Source organism: Trematomus bernacchii, unplaced genomic scaffold (assembly GCF_902827165.1).
Source record: "Trematomus bernacchii unplaced genomic scaffold, fTreBer1.1, whole genome shotgun sequence".
Classification (NCBI taxonomy): Eukaryota; Metazoa; Chordata; class Actinopteri; order Perciformes; family Nototheniidae; genus Trematomus; species Trematomus bernacchii.
The window spans coordinates 1,784,828-1,801,522 of record NW_022987732.1 but is presented as its reverse complement, the minus strand read 5'-3'; the positions used below and the strand labels follow the sequence as shown (position 1 = coordinate 1,801,522).

At 41.9% G+C, this 16,695-nt stretch overlaps 1 protein-coding gene across 4 annotated transcripts in view; it reads left to right on the top strand.

The window, feature by feature from the left end:
* The window catches only part of sema6e (sema domain, transmembrane domain (TM), and cytoplasmic domain, (semaphorin) 6E), a 180,398-nt gene that overhangs the window by 60,338 nt on the left and 103,365 nt on the right, over nucleotides 1-16,695 (top strand). For all 4 annotated transcript variants that reach the window (XM_034145698.1, XM_034145695.1, XM_034145696.1 and 1 more), the window contains one exon: nucleotides 4,141-4,328. The gene's annotated coding sequence lies outside the window, so the exon portion shown is untranslated. The remainder of the gene's footprint in view (nucleotides 1-4,140; nucleotides 4,329-16,695) is intronic.

Genomic DNA, 16,695 nt, shown 5'->3' with positions numbered 1-16,695 from the left:
CTAAGTGGCCAGCAAATGATTTTTTTTAGTATCAAACTGGAAAACTGGCAAACATATTTCAACTGATTCAGAACAATAATTTGTTTCTGAGAAAACATTTGAGGTTTAAGATATTCTACAATATGCAGTGGAATGCTTTAAATCATGAAGATATTAGTGGATTAGTCCTGCTGCTCCCTTTAGTCTGCCCCTCAGACTCAATGTGAAGTCCACAGCTTTGTTTGACTAGTTTTATCTTCAAAGGACAGTGGGAAGATTAGGTCAATCTCCCCACACCTCTGCACCCTTTAGCAAATGTTCAGTAACACTATCATCACACATTAAAACTGAAGGGCCTTATCATGTTGTGTTTTGGAGAAAGTGATAGCTAACAAGACACTAATGTGAATAGGAAGGGGAAATGAAAACTGCAACACGCGTGTCTGCCTCGGTTAGCGGTGTGGTCAGATGTATTTATTTTATACGCAGGTGCATCGTGGATGTGTTTGACATTTTAAAAGTAATGGCTTGAACTTTAATTAAATTCTTGTTTATAACAAAGACTCTTTCCCGTATTGAACACTCATCTCAGAGGGAATAGATATGAGCTATTCCTAATTTGAAAACCCTTTTTTTAAATAGTCTCACTGGACATTTGTCAGACTCCTCTACCCTCACGCCCCCAGTCTATTACATTCTCCTCCTTCTCTAAAAGACGGCAATTAATCTAATTAGTAATCAATCAGCCGGTGGGCCTCCCGCCTCTCCGGTGCTAATGGAGGATATGACAGGCCTGGACCTTGCATTATTAATACCTCCATTCCTGGAGCCCAGGGCCCCCCCCCCCCCGACACCCACAGCCAGGGGCCATTGATCACTACCACAACCCAGTGAGCACTGCAAAGCCTGCTGGGACATTTCCAGAGAGTAGTGGGAGTGGAGGTGGGGACTGTGGTGTGTCAGTCTGCGTGGGATGAATCTGTTTAGGGGGTGATTTTGGTAAGGGAAGGCCAACATTGCTCGGGGGAGATTGAGTATCCTAAAAGTGTGATGACGCCTCGGTGGATCTTGTGGTCTTTGTGGAAGCTCAAGGAGATGAGGGATTGTTTGAGTGGCGTTAATAGGAATGTTGTGCTCTGAAAAAAGCTCATTTGGTTAATGGGGCTCACCTCCAAACTATTATGGCAGAATAAAGGGCGGCCTCTCAGCGGGGCTATTTCCAGGAAATGAGATTAGAAATTATAGGACGCCGCTAATGCCGGGGCACAATGATCGCTGTGTGGCAATGAAACAATCACGGCAACATTATCCTTCATCTCCCATGTGTTATATGATCACCGGGTCTAATAGCTGCAGCAGCTGAGGTTACCGAGCTGGACAGCAGTCCCACCAGCTGATCTCATTCGCTCAAATCGATCCTGGAACCTGCTGTGTGCAGGTTTCGGGCCGGAAAACAACGGAACAAAACGAGTAAAGCTCTTTGTTTCAAGCTTAACTGTAAACTTCCCGAGCTACACACAGACACACAGCCTTCCTGTGTCCTCTTTAACCGAATCTGCTAACTCTGATTCAGCTTACCTCCGTGCCAGCGGCTGGTAATCATGTTGGTTATCCTATCAGCATGTTATTTTTGAGGGTACGCTGTTAGAGCTTTGGCACTCGGGGCTGGGCTATGATTTAATATTTACTTTCAGTGTAATCTAATCGTGATATGATTACATGATGTCCTAATTCAGCATTTCAAGCTAATTTAAATCAAAAATAGTTTTTTTGAAGGTGGAGTTGAGTCATATGTTTTGCATTTCTCCAATGTGCTTTTCTTAAATGATCGTTCACACTTTAATCGGCAGCTATTTTGATTTTGAACTAATCTGTAATGTGAATCTCTTCATTTTGGACTTTTGTTTGGACAGAATATTTCACCTGGGGCTTTATGAAACTTTTAGTGTGTTTTCATAATCTTCTGACATTGTTATAGACATGAAACAAGACCTTTTGTGTCTAATCGAGCATAAATAAGCTGCAGATGAATGGATACTGAAAATAATTGTTAGATACAGCCGACCGATGGCAAAGAAAGACTTTAAATTCATGTAAAACACAACAATGCGCTTCAATATAAGGGAAAGTTGTTCATTTGATGGCTTTGATCAGCAGGAAAGTAATAGGAATAATATGCTACAACCTTCACAGTGCAACACACATCATACCTTAATATCTAATGTGCTGTTTGAGAGATGGTGGGGCTACAATATCCTCCTTTAATCAAAGTTCAGAGACTTCAGGATCTATTGCAAGGAGCAATACATCTTTATTTTTAGTTTTTGCTTCATCTTTCTCCCATCTCTACTCTACTGTGTGTTGGTATTAAAAAAGGCCTTTTTATTAAGAGTGTGATATTGACTTGTGTCTGAACTCCCAGCTCTATGGGATGGTGATGATTTTTGACAGGAGAAACAGCTGTGGCCTGTCCACAATGACGTGTGTGTGTGTGTGTGTGTGTGTGTGTGTGTGTGTCCCATGACTCAGACCTGCTGTCATTAGTTACGGCGTCCATTACCTTTCCACTAACCCGCCCTCTTTGTGACTACGGCCATCTTTACAGCGCCCAGGTTAAGTCACCATCAGCGAGCGGGCCAAGGCTGTCACAGCGCTGCTTAATGTGCAGGATGCCGAGGTTGTTAAGTATTTACAGGCCTTCAGTGGCTGTAAGAAGCCTCGGTGGGAGTCGACGGTGTTGAGCTCACAGCAGCTGCAGTCAGCCGCCTCTTTCAGGAGGGATTGGGAAAGCAATGCAGCTCAGAGTCAGTGAGCTGGACGCGCTTTATCCAGGGATAAGAACATGAGTAATCACTCTGCGGTCACAACCTCCATCCCAAACCCCTTCCTCATTTGTGTACCATGAGGCTGTGGGTGTAAGTGCGTAGGTGAAACTTTCTGTGTAGGAGGTAAGCTCGGTTACAGAAAATCCATGGAATACTTGCTGTTCGTTAGTCACCACTGTGCGGCCTGTTTGTTTGTGTGTGTGTGCTTGTTGGGAGGTTTCTGAACTTACAAGAGCAGGAAGTTAGTCTTTAGCTCGGGTAGAAGGCTGTTAAAAGGTTGGCAGTCAAGTTGGTGAGCTGAGCTAAAGAAAGCAACGTTCATATTTGTGATTTATGATTTAATATTTACTTTTGTTTTGTTTTCTACTGTGACATGCTTTAATGTTCAAAAAGCTCTTTATTTCTCTCATACTGCCTGTGCTGCAGCACCTCTTTTCACCCTCTGTCTGAAACCAGAGCCCAGTCTGCTCTGATTGGTTAGCTGGCCGGCTCTGTAGTGATTGGTCGACCACTTAGGCTAAGGGGCGGGACATCTCTATCACGTACAATGTGTTGGAGCGCTAGCCAATAGAAGTGCGAGTTTTACATAGTGATGTCATAATGTCACGGTAGTAAACAAAGAAGTCCAATGGAGGCGTTTCAGTGCGTTTTTAAAGTGCGAACATTTCAGAGTGATCACCTGTCACTCATACCTCTCCACCGATCTGGTTTTCATGCTTTTCCTTTTGGTAGCAATTACTTTTCTGAGCAGCAGACATGATCCTGAGTAACACAAGTCCTGATACTCTTCACACTATTTATTCCACGTTGTCAGTTATGAAAACAGAGTGTGGGTGGAGGTTTGGACACAATCATCCTGAACTCGTGACTTGTCTATTATGTTTTCAGTATACAGTAACTACACTTGGACACAAACACTGATATCATGTTCGTGAATATATATATTTGAGCAAATGTGCATCAACAGAACATGGATATACTGTATGTACATTATTCCAAAGTAGTTTTACAGTGCATGTTCTCCTATTAAAAAGGAAACATTAAGCATCTTCCAGGAACCACGCAGCCCTCTTCCTTTCATCGCCATGATTTGCCTAACATCTGGCTCTGTGTATGGCCTCTCTGCTTGTGTTAGCCGTGATGTTATGACAGCAGAGTAACTGAGGAGATTGCACTGAGAGAAGATGGAGCCCCTCTCTGCGGGTTCAGAGGGTCATCGGCCCCGTAAAAGCCAAAGAGACAAACCCCTGATGTTTCTCAGCCGGTGTGTTTGCAGTGCAGCTGGTGCTCTCGTGCTGTTGTTCATTCTCATGTTTGTTTCTGTTTGCTCTCACAGGAAGTTTGTGGAAGACTGAACATTTTTAGAGGGAAGAATCTCAAAGGGGGTTTCAACCCCTGACACTCCACTGACCCCCCCCCCCCCCCCCCAATACCCCTACAAGGATACAGACCCAATCCTGAGAGGAGTGGAAGGAGCTAAAGACTTGTGGATTGGTGGAGCATTGGACGTCACAAAACCTTTCTGTAAGTACAATTATGATTCCTGTTTTCTCATTTTGCATCGTCATAAATATCACAAATGTCATCTATTTTCAGCTTTGACCGTTTGTTTTGTTGACCTCATTGTGGTTTTTGAGAACAAAACATACTGGACTTGTTGATCAGTAAAGTATCTTGAAATACCTACAACTAGGGCTGTGCGATTATGGCAAAAATCATAATCACGATTATTTTGGTCAATAATTGATATCACGATTATTAAATACGATTATTCATTGACTTTGAAAACATCCATTTATTGAACTTTAAAACAAATACAAATAATAATTTGAACAGTATCTTTTTAACTGTTGATTACCCTGAACGTATAATTCAACTGAAAAACCAATACAAAAATAAATAATATCAAAATAATAAATACCAATAAACAAGATCAACAAATATTTTGGAGCACACTTCAACAAGCTACTAAACATATGTAAATATGATAAATAAAAATAAATTAGACTAAAATAAATTAGATCAAATATGTCACAACCTAGCAAAGCAAAATAATCATTTTTTTCGATTATGTTGTTTTCGTAATTGTGGCAGGCCAAAATCGTAATTGCGATTTAAAATACGATTAATTGCACAGCCCTACCTACAACAGTGTTTGTCCATCAAAGACACTCAATGAAACCCCATGAGTGTCCCAGGAAAAACCAACAATACTGTGGGTCGTTGGAAATAATAATATTTGTTCAAGTTAAAATCGTGTGCGGCTCAGATTGCCACAGAAATGGAGAGAGAAATGTCTGCCTCTGTCTGTTAATAGCCTTCCTTCATTACACCCATACCTGATTGTATAAGCTAGTGCAGGTCATGATTTTGAAGTGTTTTTCCAAAGTGGCACAAAGAGAGCTTTCAATCAACGCTCTGCCTCACACACCCAGGTAGACAAACAGACACGTAGCTTTACGTTATGCAACACAAACACACTGTTGTTTTCCGGTAGCTAGCTGAGCTCTTATTTGCAGCGATTTGACAGTCGGGCCAACTCTTTATTCATGCCCCCTTTTCAAAGCGCTACCATTGTGCTGTGATCTCTTTTTTTGGCTAGCTGTGCACATGTGCAACACGAGGCCATTGTGGAGTATTGTGCGTCAGTCAAAATGAATAGAAGCCCACTGCTGACAGCAGGGAAACAATACATGATGATTAGGAAGGACGGCAGAGTATATATGAACGAGGTATTGAACTGGATTGCTGGCATCGAGGTGGCATGAGGGGCCCCCGATGTGGACGGCCATTTTCTGCCTGTCATTATTGATGACACAAAGACATATCAAAGGGGGTGAAATGGGACAGAACGGCAGTCAATGCGGTCGCACAGGCGTGAAACATGATCAGACCGGCGAGATGAATAGAGGTATTATCGTGCCAAAAATGCTAGAGAGACGGAGGCAGAAAGGGAGTGAGTGGCATTGCTCTCGTATCTTGTCACCCACTCACTTGACAATGCAGGCAGTGTGTCCTTCCCACCATAAGTGAAGCACAGTTTGCTACATATTTCGCATGTATGAACATTTGTTCACGGCCCACATGCTTTAGTAGAAAAAACAAAACGGTTCTCTGTATGCCAAACCAGAACAACGGGATGCTCTCTGTTAACCCGGCCCTGTTTCAATTTGCACAACTTAAAGTAAATGCGCTGAATTAAACTCTGAACCCCGCAGTCACCTACCAGTTTAGTTCATATCGTTATTCACATTAACTCTGTTCCACTCCCCACCACCTGTCGGCAGGAACCTAGTCTTGGCACCTGTTTTTTTTAAAGCTACCAAATTAGGGAGACCATATTATATCAATATCAGTACCATACTGAGAATATCAGCGGTCTCAGTTTGTTTTTGTCATGCTTTTAGATTCAAATCTTTGGAATTTCTGTGTTTTTAGATGAAAAACATTGGCAGAAAGTGAGAAGACGTGTCAGTCCTAGTTTTAAAATCCAGGACGATGCAGGTGTATTTTGTACCTGAGCACACGGAGATGCCCCCCTGAGTATATTCCTTGTCTTTGCCCTCTGATAAACTCCAGTTAACCTCTCTCCCTGTTCACCCTGAGGGCTCCTTTCTTTATCAGTGGCCCTTATTCGCTCCATTCTATTCCTTTTCCTTCCTCCCCGTCTTGTGCTCTTGCTCAATGTTAAACGAGGGCACGGACACACTCGGATGTGCCGAGACAAATTGGCACAGAGGAGGCAGATGGCGATGGGGAGGAGACTGGTTGTCATGCCATTTGCCGCAGCGACATGAATTGATCTCCGTGCCGCAGAGCAACCACACTCGTGTAATCCTGACTCTGGTTACCCCATATGCACACACACACACACACACACACACACACACAAGAAAGAGCTCTGCCACCCTACACCAGCCTTCCGTCCCCATTAGTATCAGTGATGTGTGCAGCCGAGGCGCTTGCTAACTGTCACGGTCTCTCCACTCGGAGAGGAGGGGGACGCTGAGGGACTTTGACAGAGACACAGAGCTCAGACTAATGGTGGGCTGGTGGCACTCTGGGAGCCACGACACACACCCTACCGCAGAGACACATACCATCACTGATGCACTGTACATGTTAGCAGGCTGTTCTATTTACAGAGCCGCTGTCTTAACAATGTTTACCCACGAGACTCTGCTACAGCTTGACTACATTCCCCCCATGGGTGTTGTGATATTGCAACATGACTTCTGGTAAGATCACAGTTTGTCAGACAGGACTGGCGTTTGCTCATTAGGCTGTTTCCCAGGGATGTGGAAATGTTCCCCAATCGAGTGTTTTTTTGCTTTCTTCAAAGCAGCGCTGGGAAGGGATTTTAAAAATACTCCCATCTTAGCTTAAATCATGCGGGGCTGAAGCCTCTCAGCTCGCAGGAGGTGACAAACTTTAACAAAGGGCATAAAAACAGAGAGAGTTCTACTTTATAATGTTGCTTCTCTTCACCCTGTACAAGAAGATATTCACAGGTTTCTATTGCAGGAAAACAAAACACTTGACAGGATGGATGTTCGGGTAATATCAGTTTGAAGTGTCCTCACAGACCCATTTGTAAAAGTGTGCGGAGTGTTTTTAGCCAAGTAAGTCAACACATGCAGCTGCATATTCTTACAAATAAGTAATCTCCTTAAGACCTGGATGTTATCTACTGTCAACTCTATATATCAGATCTAATTTGGTTGAATAATATATCACATGTTTAGATTAATGAAAATTACATATAGCATATTAGACTGTACATGCACACAAACCTATATAACACACCACAGGAAATGGGGAAACCCCAAAAAGCACAATAAGGCCTCGTTAAAATGTTGTCTCAGCTTTTTTTGAAAATGTAACTTGGTAGCTTGGCTTAATGTCACCTGTCACTTCATGTGGTGTGTGAAAAATCAACATTGAAATGACCACATCAGCTTTGTGTAATTGGTATATTTGTGAAAACTGAGGCATGATAGCTTCTGTCTGTAGCTTAAGAAATAATCAACACCCGCAACAACTCATTCACAGAGCAAGGAAACCAATCTTCCGAGTCAAATTAATTCCCCCGAATGGAGTTAATTATAAAAATACAAGATTTTAAATGCTTCAGATTCTCTTTTCATTACAACCCTGCCTCCCCTCAGTGGGGGCGGGGGGGGATGGGATAATTGCTGGCTTTAGCTCTCCTTACCTGGAACGTGACGAGATAACTTTCCCACGGTTGCTTAATATTCAGTGAACCTGCGAGCCCCGAGGAGTGATATCGATCCGCAGATGTGATGTATTCCCTGCCTTCCTCTCAGGCATCTGCACAGTCATCTGTGTGGGAGTCCTGATGCTCCCTCTGCACCTCGGAGAAGAACGCATAAAAAGATCGAGAAAACGGAGAAAACAGAAAAGCACATTTCTCATACAGTATAGTTGAAGCCCTTTGAGGACTTTCCTCTCAAGCTGTGAAAATAATTATGTTGTTATTGATCGGCAGTTTGCTGGTGTTCAACAGTGATCTGATGAGCTTATTTTCTAACCACAAAGAGAAGCATATCGACTCTGAAACATGCCTTTCAGACTAATATTTGGGCTTGGAAGAAACTTTCTGCTGACTCTCATGTTAACAACGGATAATTATCGTCACATGGGAAAGCTGAAGTGATGCAACATCCCGGAGCAATTCAAACTCGCCATCTAGGCAAAAACATTTTGAAACCTCCCCCAGCATGCAATGTTTTATGAGATGTCCACACGCTATTAGACAGTCTGAGCTGCTGGACAGAAGCCAGGTTGTTACACCAACACACACAAATGCAATCGCGTGTCCATGAACACAGGCAGCAAGCTCCGAGGAGAAAACAGCCCTCAGTTTGTGATAACAGCTCTTTCACTGTCAGCACAAACAATCTGCAGGCCTCCCTCCCCACAACCACCTCGATAGTGTTTGCATTCGCCAAATTCATAGAGAAACAAAAAGCTCCCAGGACATGGAGTGCAAAAACAAATCTGCAGCCGAGTTTAAATAAATAAGCTCCCTATAATGGGAGAGAAATCCTTTTCTAAGAGCATCATATTGTGGCTGTTTGCTTTCCAAAAGGAGCTGCAACAGGCTAAATACTGGAAGAAAACACTTTGACACACTCACACACAAAACCACTCCACTCCTTGCCTTCATGTGACCATTTACTACAAAACTAAAACATTTGAAAATACAATAAATAAGCAGTAATGGTGCAAGTGTGATGGTGATTGTGGTGGGAAATTGGTAAGAAATTGCGAATAAATCACGGCCAACAGAACATTTCACCCCCCCTCTCTATCCATGCAAAACCCAAGTGAGCAGGTGATGTTAGCCAGGTTACTAACTCCACCCACAAATGGTAAATGGACTGTACTTGTATAGCGCTGTATCCAGTCTTTAAGACCCCTCAAAGCGCTTTACATACTACATGTCGTTCACCCATTCACACCCATTCATACAGAGCAGTAGCAGTGTACCTTACTCTAGGACCTAACATTCACACACATTCACACACTGTTGGCCATGCCATCGGGATCAACTCAGGGTTAAAGGTGGGGTAGGTCATTTTGGAGAAACCAGCTCGAGATCGCTAGAATTTGAAAATACACAACCGGAAAAAATCTGCCACTTCCTTCAGACTTCCTTACAGAGCCCCTCCAACACACACGAACGCGCACATGACCAATGAGGGCACGAGATAAGTTTGTGCACAGATGGAAGGCTGACAGGCAGGTAGGCCATCCAGTTATTTTAGCCGGGCCGGCTAAAATGATTGGTCGTGCTTTTTACAGTACTACAGCTTCCACAGATGACATTTTTTTATGGATTTTTTGTCAAAGCACTTCAGATATTCATTGCTATCGGGATGTTAAGAGCATTCCATGGAATATAACAAAAAGTGTATCTCGAGCCGGTTTCTCAAACTTACCTACCCTACCTTTAAGTATCTTGCCCAAGGATACATCGACATGTTGACTGCATGGGCTGGGATCGAACCCACAACCTTCTGTTTGAAAGACGACCGCACTCCCTCGCAGCCACAGTCGCCCAAAAACAAACAATATACCACATGAAAAAATAAGAAAACAAATAGACCTTGCATTCTGCACCCACACTCCCCATAACCAGGACTAGTGTTTGCATTTGCCGTATATTCCTAGAGAAACAAAAAGCTCCCACAACATGGAGTCAAAGAAGCAATCTGCAGCCGAGTTTAATGAGATACTTTCCATGCAATGGGAGAGAAATCCATTTTTAGAGCTCATAACTGCTTCTACAATGTCAGCAAACATGGCAGCAACCCTACCACACACCACTCAGCGGGAACATCTGTATCAGGAACAAGTTCAGGTGCTGTGGACGTGAGCTTTACTCTAAACTCAACACTCTGATCCCGAGGCAGTGCTGTTTCTCTGCTCAGGTTAGAAACATTTAGCCAATTTGAATAATGCGAGTGGTATCGCTGCAGGTCGAGGTGAAAGTCAGCAAGCCCTCCAAAACAAACTCCAGGCTGTTTATAATTACAATTTCAAATTAGCAAAGGTTCAACCGTTTAATACTTTTTATGTCTGAAACAACACGTAAAGGTCACAAAACAGCGGATCTTATTTTAGTAGGCTTAATTTATGATAATGTTCTGTGCTGTTGAATAATGTTTACTTTGAGGGCAAATTAATTCAATTAAAAAAAAAAAGTTCAAATATTTACCCATTAAAGTTTTGTCGGTTTCACCCTCAGATAACTCCTGTGTGCATTAAAATTGGACTCTTGGCTGAGCTCCAGGAGAGCAGCTTGAGATGGAAAGGATCTTTTATTTTCTAGCTTTTGGCTGTTTGCACTTGTCAGCTTGACACCGTTTCACCACACGTGCTTGCCAAAGGGAAATGGTTTTATTCCTTTTTGCTGCCAAATTGGAGGTGGACACGGATACTGTAAAAAAATGATTTGAGTTATATTATAAAAACATAACATCCCTGGTTCATATGTAGTTTAAACCAGTTACGTGTAGTTACAGGTAACAAGTTCAGTTACTTAGTCAAGTCAAAACTCAAAGTCAACTTTATTGTCAATCTCAAAATATGTTTGTACACACAGAAAGATCGAAATAAAATAAAATAAAATTAAATTGCTCTTATTGTCATTTCACAGTACAGGTACTATGTAACAAAATTGTTCCTCTGCATTTGACCCATCCTAGTGTTAGGAGCAGTGTGCTGCCGTGGACGGCGCCCGGGGAGCAGTGTAGGGAACGGTGCCTTGCTCAGGGACACCTCGGTAGCACTTGGTCTTGCCGGGACTCGAACTGGTGACCTTCCAGTTGCCAAGCCAAGTCCCTATCGACTTCGCCACCACCGCCAAATACTGTTTCCCAGAGTCCCGAGGTCTAAAATAACACATTCAAATACAAGAACACTCAATAATTACAAAAAACCACAAAATAACCGTTTACTTCAAGTAGGAGATATATAACAAAATATGATGTACATAGTGCAAATGAGTGCAAAATATCTCCATAGCAGCACTTAGTAGTTTCACCATTGTGTTTGTGTTGCCTACAGTTGGGTTTATTCAGAAACCATTTGAGAGCAACACAAGAGGACCATCTTTCCGAATCATAGTGTGACAGAAATGCAATCTTCACCCAGACAGAGAGGGACACATTTGTATTTGGACAGCATCAGATTCCAGCCAGCTCAAATAGATCAGAAACCCTCAAAGATGTGAACAAAACTTTAAAGTTATTTTTGAAAAGCGACGTCGCAATTTGAGCCTCGCTGCAACCAACAGACTTAGAGGCGAGAGCCGAAGCAAGGCTCAAAGCCTGGAGTTTTTAATGACAGAATGTGCTCCGTCATTGAGAAGACTGATTAAAAACCCCTTTGTGTCATGGTCTGTGCGGCATGAGCATATGGCCAAAGGGCTTAAGCACTGAGAGAAGACATCTGCAATTTCAACTCACTGACACAGAGGCAGGGAAATGAAATAACATGGAAGATTAAAGTAAATCTCCTTCATTCCTCGTCCAGAGAAATGCCTCATTTTGTGAGTGCCAGTGAGTTTTAAAGACGCTTTTCAGTGGAACACGGTTTTTTTATGGATATATTCACAATGTTGTCATAAAACCACCATAAGGTGCTCAAAATATCCTCATTACTGCTGGAGACACACAGTAGCCTCTTGCTTTCTGAACAGAGAGAATGTGTTTTATAAAAAGCACTAGGGCTGTGCGATTATGGCAAAAATCATAATCACAATTATTTGGGTCAATAATTGATATCACGATTATTAAATACGATTATTCATTGACTTTGAAAACATCCATTTATTGAACTTTAAAACAAATACAAATAATAATTTGAACAGTATCTTTTCTGTATCTAACTGTTGATTACCCTGAACGTATAATTCAACTGAAAAACCAATACAAAAATAAATAAAATAAAAGAATAATTTATATGAATAATATCAAAATAATAAATACCAATAAACAAGATCCACAAATATTTTGGAGCGCACTTCAACAAGCTACTAAACATATGTAAATATGATAAATACAAATAAATTAGACTAAAATTAGTTAGATCAAATATGTTGCAGTGCACTGTCACAACCTAGCAAAGCAAAATAATTGTTTTTTTCAATTATGTTGTTTTCGTAATTGTGGCAGGCCAAAATCGTAATTGCGATTAAAATACGATTAATTGCACAGCCCTAAAAAGCACCCAACAAGGTAACAAATCTGCGCAGTTGTATTATTTTAGATTCAAGGTCAGCCATATTTGTATGTGTGCCATCTTGGATTTATATGTGTGTTTACAGACCCATTTTTTCATAAGCTTCCCAGTTTCTTTCAGGGGATTGTTGATCTCTTCTGCAATTCAGCCAAAAACACATTTGAATTTGGACGGCAGCCAGGCCACAAGCTACAGGCCATAAAAAAACAACTGAATTTATGAAATGTTCACAAAGGTTAACAGTGTGCATTAAAAAAGAGCATGTGTTTACGGGTCATTGGTGTCAAACACTTAACATAAGCAAACATTAAAATGATAAGTTGCATACACGGTTCAGAATACTGCACAGCCCAAATCTAACAATCTAACACAAGCTATTAAGATCTTTGCATGTTTTACACTACCTATTGCTAAATCACTTTTAAGATCAGATTGCAGCGCCACAAACACATCCATGTTTCTCCAGATTCAACCAGTGTTCCTTCATGAAGCATCATGACATTGTGTTAAACTCTACTGCAGATAATTATGGCTTACATCAAAGCAAACACACTGAACAACCCAAGGTACTGTAAAAAAAAAGACAGTGTGAATAAATACGTGTAGGCACTAAAGCTTCAGAAATAATGGTAATGTATTCCTTTTCCATAACCTGCATACCCCATCGTTGTCCCTCTGGATGCAAAACTGTTTCTTTTTGTTTTTGTTCAAATTAGTTGTTGCAGATTTGTGCAGGAAATTTGCAATTGTAGGAGTCCTGTACATACACCAGAGACTTCGCCCTACACTCCACACTGTCTTTCTGACTACCCGCCTCTCTGATTACCTTCCTATTTATTATTCTGCCATGTCAATATATGCAGAACTGCCTGAAAGCTTGTGAAAGCTGCTTCCTCGACTTTCTGTGTGATTTTTATATTGCTCCATTGTATACAGTAGCTGCTCGTTTTGAGGCTAGTATGCTGTCAATTATTGAAAGAGGATCATTCTTCGTAGCCCCTCGTAGTGGTTCATCAGTACCCAACAACACGGTGCCCGCTCCACAGAGGCTCTAACTAAATGGAAAAATATGCATCAATTGAGCGTCAAGGTCATTGTGGCGAAGCATTTCTCAAGAGGGCTGAACATTCATCCGTGTGGTGAGCAAATAAGGCCAGGTGGATGATGAACTCCAGGAATACTTTGACAAACCCTGTCACTAGCGACAGAGGAAAGTGTCAGCGTCCGCCCTGCGTGTTAGATATGGCAACAGTACACACATCCTTTACTCACATAGAAGTACTCGTGTTTAAAAATACTCTGGTAAAAGTACTGACTAAACTTCTTTACTCAAGTAAAGAAGTATGGGCTTTGAAATGTACTTAAAGGTGGGGTAGGTAAGTTTGAGAAACCGGCTCGAGATACACTTGTTGTTATATTCCATGGAATGCTCTAACATCCCGATAGCAATGAATATCTTAAGTGCTTTGACAAAAAATCCATAAAAACATGTCATCTATGGAAGCCGTAGTACTGTAAAAAGCACGACCAATCATCTGAGCCGGCCCGGCTAAAATAACTGGATGGCCTGCCTGCCTGTCAGCCTTCCATCTGTGCACAAACTTATCTCGTGCCCTCATTGGTCATGTGCGCGTTCGTGTGTGTTGGAGGAGGGGCTCTGTAAGGAAGTGGCAGATTTTCTCCGGTTGTGTATTTTCAAATTCTAGCGATCTCGAGCCGGTTTCTCAAACTTACCTACCCTACCTTTAATTAAAAAGTACCCATAACTAGCAGCTGTTTTAAAGAGTACCTGACCTCCCTTTATATGAATAGAACAATAATGTCATTGTTAGCTAATGAATGTTTCCATGCTGAACAACGGCAACATGACAACGTTTTCATTGGTCCCTCTTCTTTAGAGAAGACCAGGAAATTATGGATACACGGATCGTGTTCAAATCAATAGGCACGCAATGACTCTAAATAATAATGATCACGCCACCAAACACACATTCAAACTAAAGGAACCAGCCTGTTTGGGAAATGTAAGAAGTAGAAAGTACAGGTATTTGTGTTCAAAATGTAAGAAGTAGAAAGTACAGGTATTTGTGTTCAACATGTAAGAAGTCAAAGTAAAAAGTCGTCCGAAAAATAAGTAGTGGAGTAAAGTACTGATACCAGAAACATGTACTTGAGTACAGTAACGAACACTACCTGCCACCTCTGTGTGTGGCATCAGGTTTCCTGTGTTGTTCCATGATAAGCCCCAGCAGCACATGGCTGTCTGCAGAACAGTCTGACAGAGGTTCAGTAACAGGAGACAGATACTCATCTCTGACTATCGATTGGTCCAGACGTCCAGACGACTGTTACTGCGACAGACTCAGGCAGGAGGCTACCTCCTCCTTCCTCCCCTGATGAAAGGAACTGCTTGAACAATTTGACAGGACATAGGAATAAAGGAATATGTGTCCTGGCTACCTACATCCTCTTGCTATCACACGTTTAAAGATACCATGCCTCCATTGTGTCAGTCACAGCAAAGGGCAGCTTAAAAAAAAATCAGTTTTCACGCTCATGTGGCACAGCTTGTCCTTGTGTTTTTCCTGTGTGTGTCACTCACCTTTTGGATGCCACAGTTCAGTGGAGAACGGTGCTAAAAGAATATCTATAAACATAAGAAGTTGGCATAGAGGGTTGTTGTGGTGTGACTGTCAATTCAGTTAAGGTTGCTACTAAGGAAGGAAGTACTATTTATTATTACTTTGATATAGGAAACTTTGATAATCGCTTAAAAACACACAGCTTAAAGAGGCCCTATTATGCTTTTTATACGTGATAGGCTAAGAGGCGGGACATCTCTCAGCGGTTGACCAATCACAACAGTGCCGGCCAGCTAACCAATCAGAACAGACTGGGCTCTGGTTTCAGACAGAGGGTGAAAAGAGGTGCTGCAGCACAGGCAGTATGAGAAAAATAGATATTTTTGAACATTAAAGCATGGAGACATGTCACAGTAGAGACACTACATACTGATATACACCTGAACATCAGCAGGAGAGGACTCTTTAAAGTAGAGACACTACATACTGATATACACCTGAACATCAGCAGGAGAGGACTCTTTAAAGTAGAGACACTACATACTGATATACACCTGAACATCAGCAGGAGAGGACTCTTTAAAGTAGAGACACTACATACTGATATACACCTGAACATCAGCAGGAGAGGACTCTTTAAAGTAGAGACACTACATACTGATATACACCTGAACATCAGCAGGAGAGGACTCTTTAAAGTAGAGACACAACATACTGATATACACCTGAACATCAGCAGGAGAGGACTCTTTAAAGTAGAGACACTACATACTGATATACACCTGAACATCAGCAGGAGAGGACTCTTTAAAGTAGAGACACTACATACTGATATACACCTGAACATCAGCAGGAGAGGACTCTTTAAAGTAGAGACACTACATACTGATATACACCTGAACATCAGCAGGAGAGGACTCTTTAAAGTAGAGACACTACATACTAATATGACAATATGAACATGGACTGATATCTACTTGAGTAGATTTGTAAATTAATTCGAAATGATTCAGCGCTACACAGTATACATTTGGGACAAACATCAGATGCACAAAGACAGCAACGTCTACCAACCAGCACATTACATAACCTCTCAATGCAGTTGTGAAATTGCTTTTTCCCAGGCAGAAACACTACATACACTCAGACTGCGAGACATACAATCAGTACAACCAGCTGTGGCGTTAGGAGTGAAGACCTTTGACAATGTCTGCCAGAGGCCACGTCATCTCAAATGCCTTAATGTATACAAGCCTCCCAACAGAAACACACACACAGAGACACACACACACACACACACACACTCTCTGTTTCCCTTGCTCTTACACACAGACACATTCAGCCTCTTGTCAAGGCAGCACACGAGTAATGGCCCCGGGTCTCCTCCTGAACACAGACTAATGAGAATCTCAAATCCGACAAGCAGAGTGCATTTATCACGTACTCACACTTAATGACACCACCACCCATGCTCAGTATCAGGCCCTGTTATAGATGGTCCTGTTTGTACCCTCACTTTCCTATTATTCCTGTAGCTG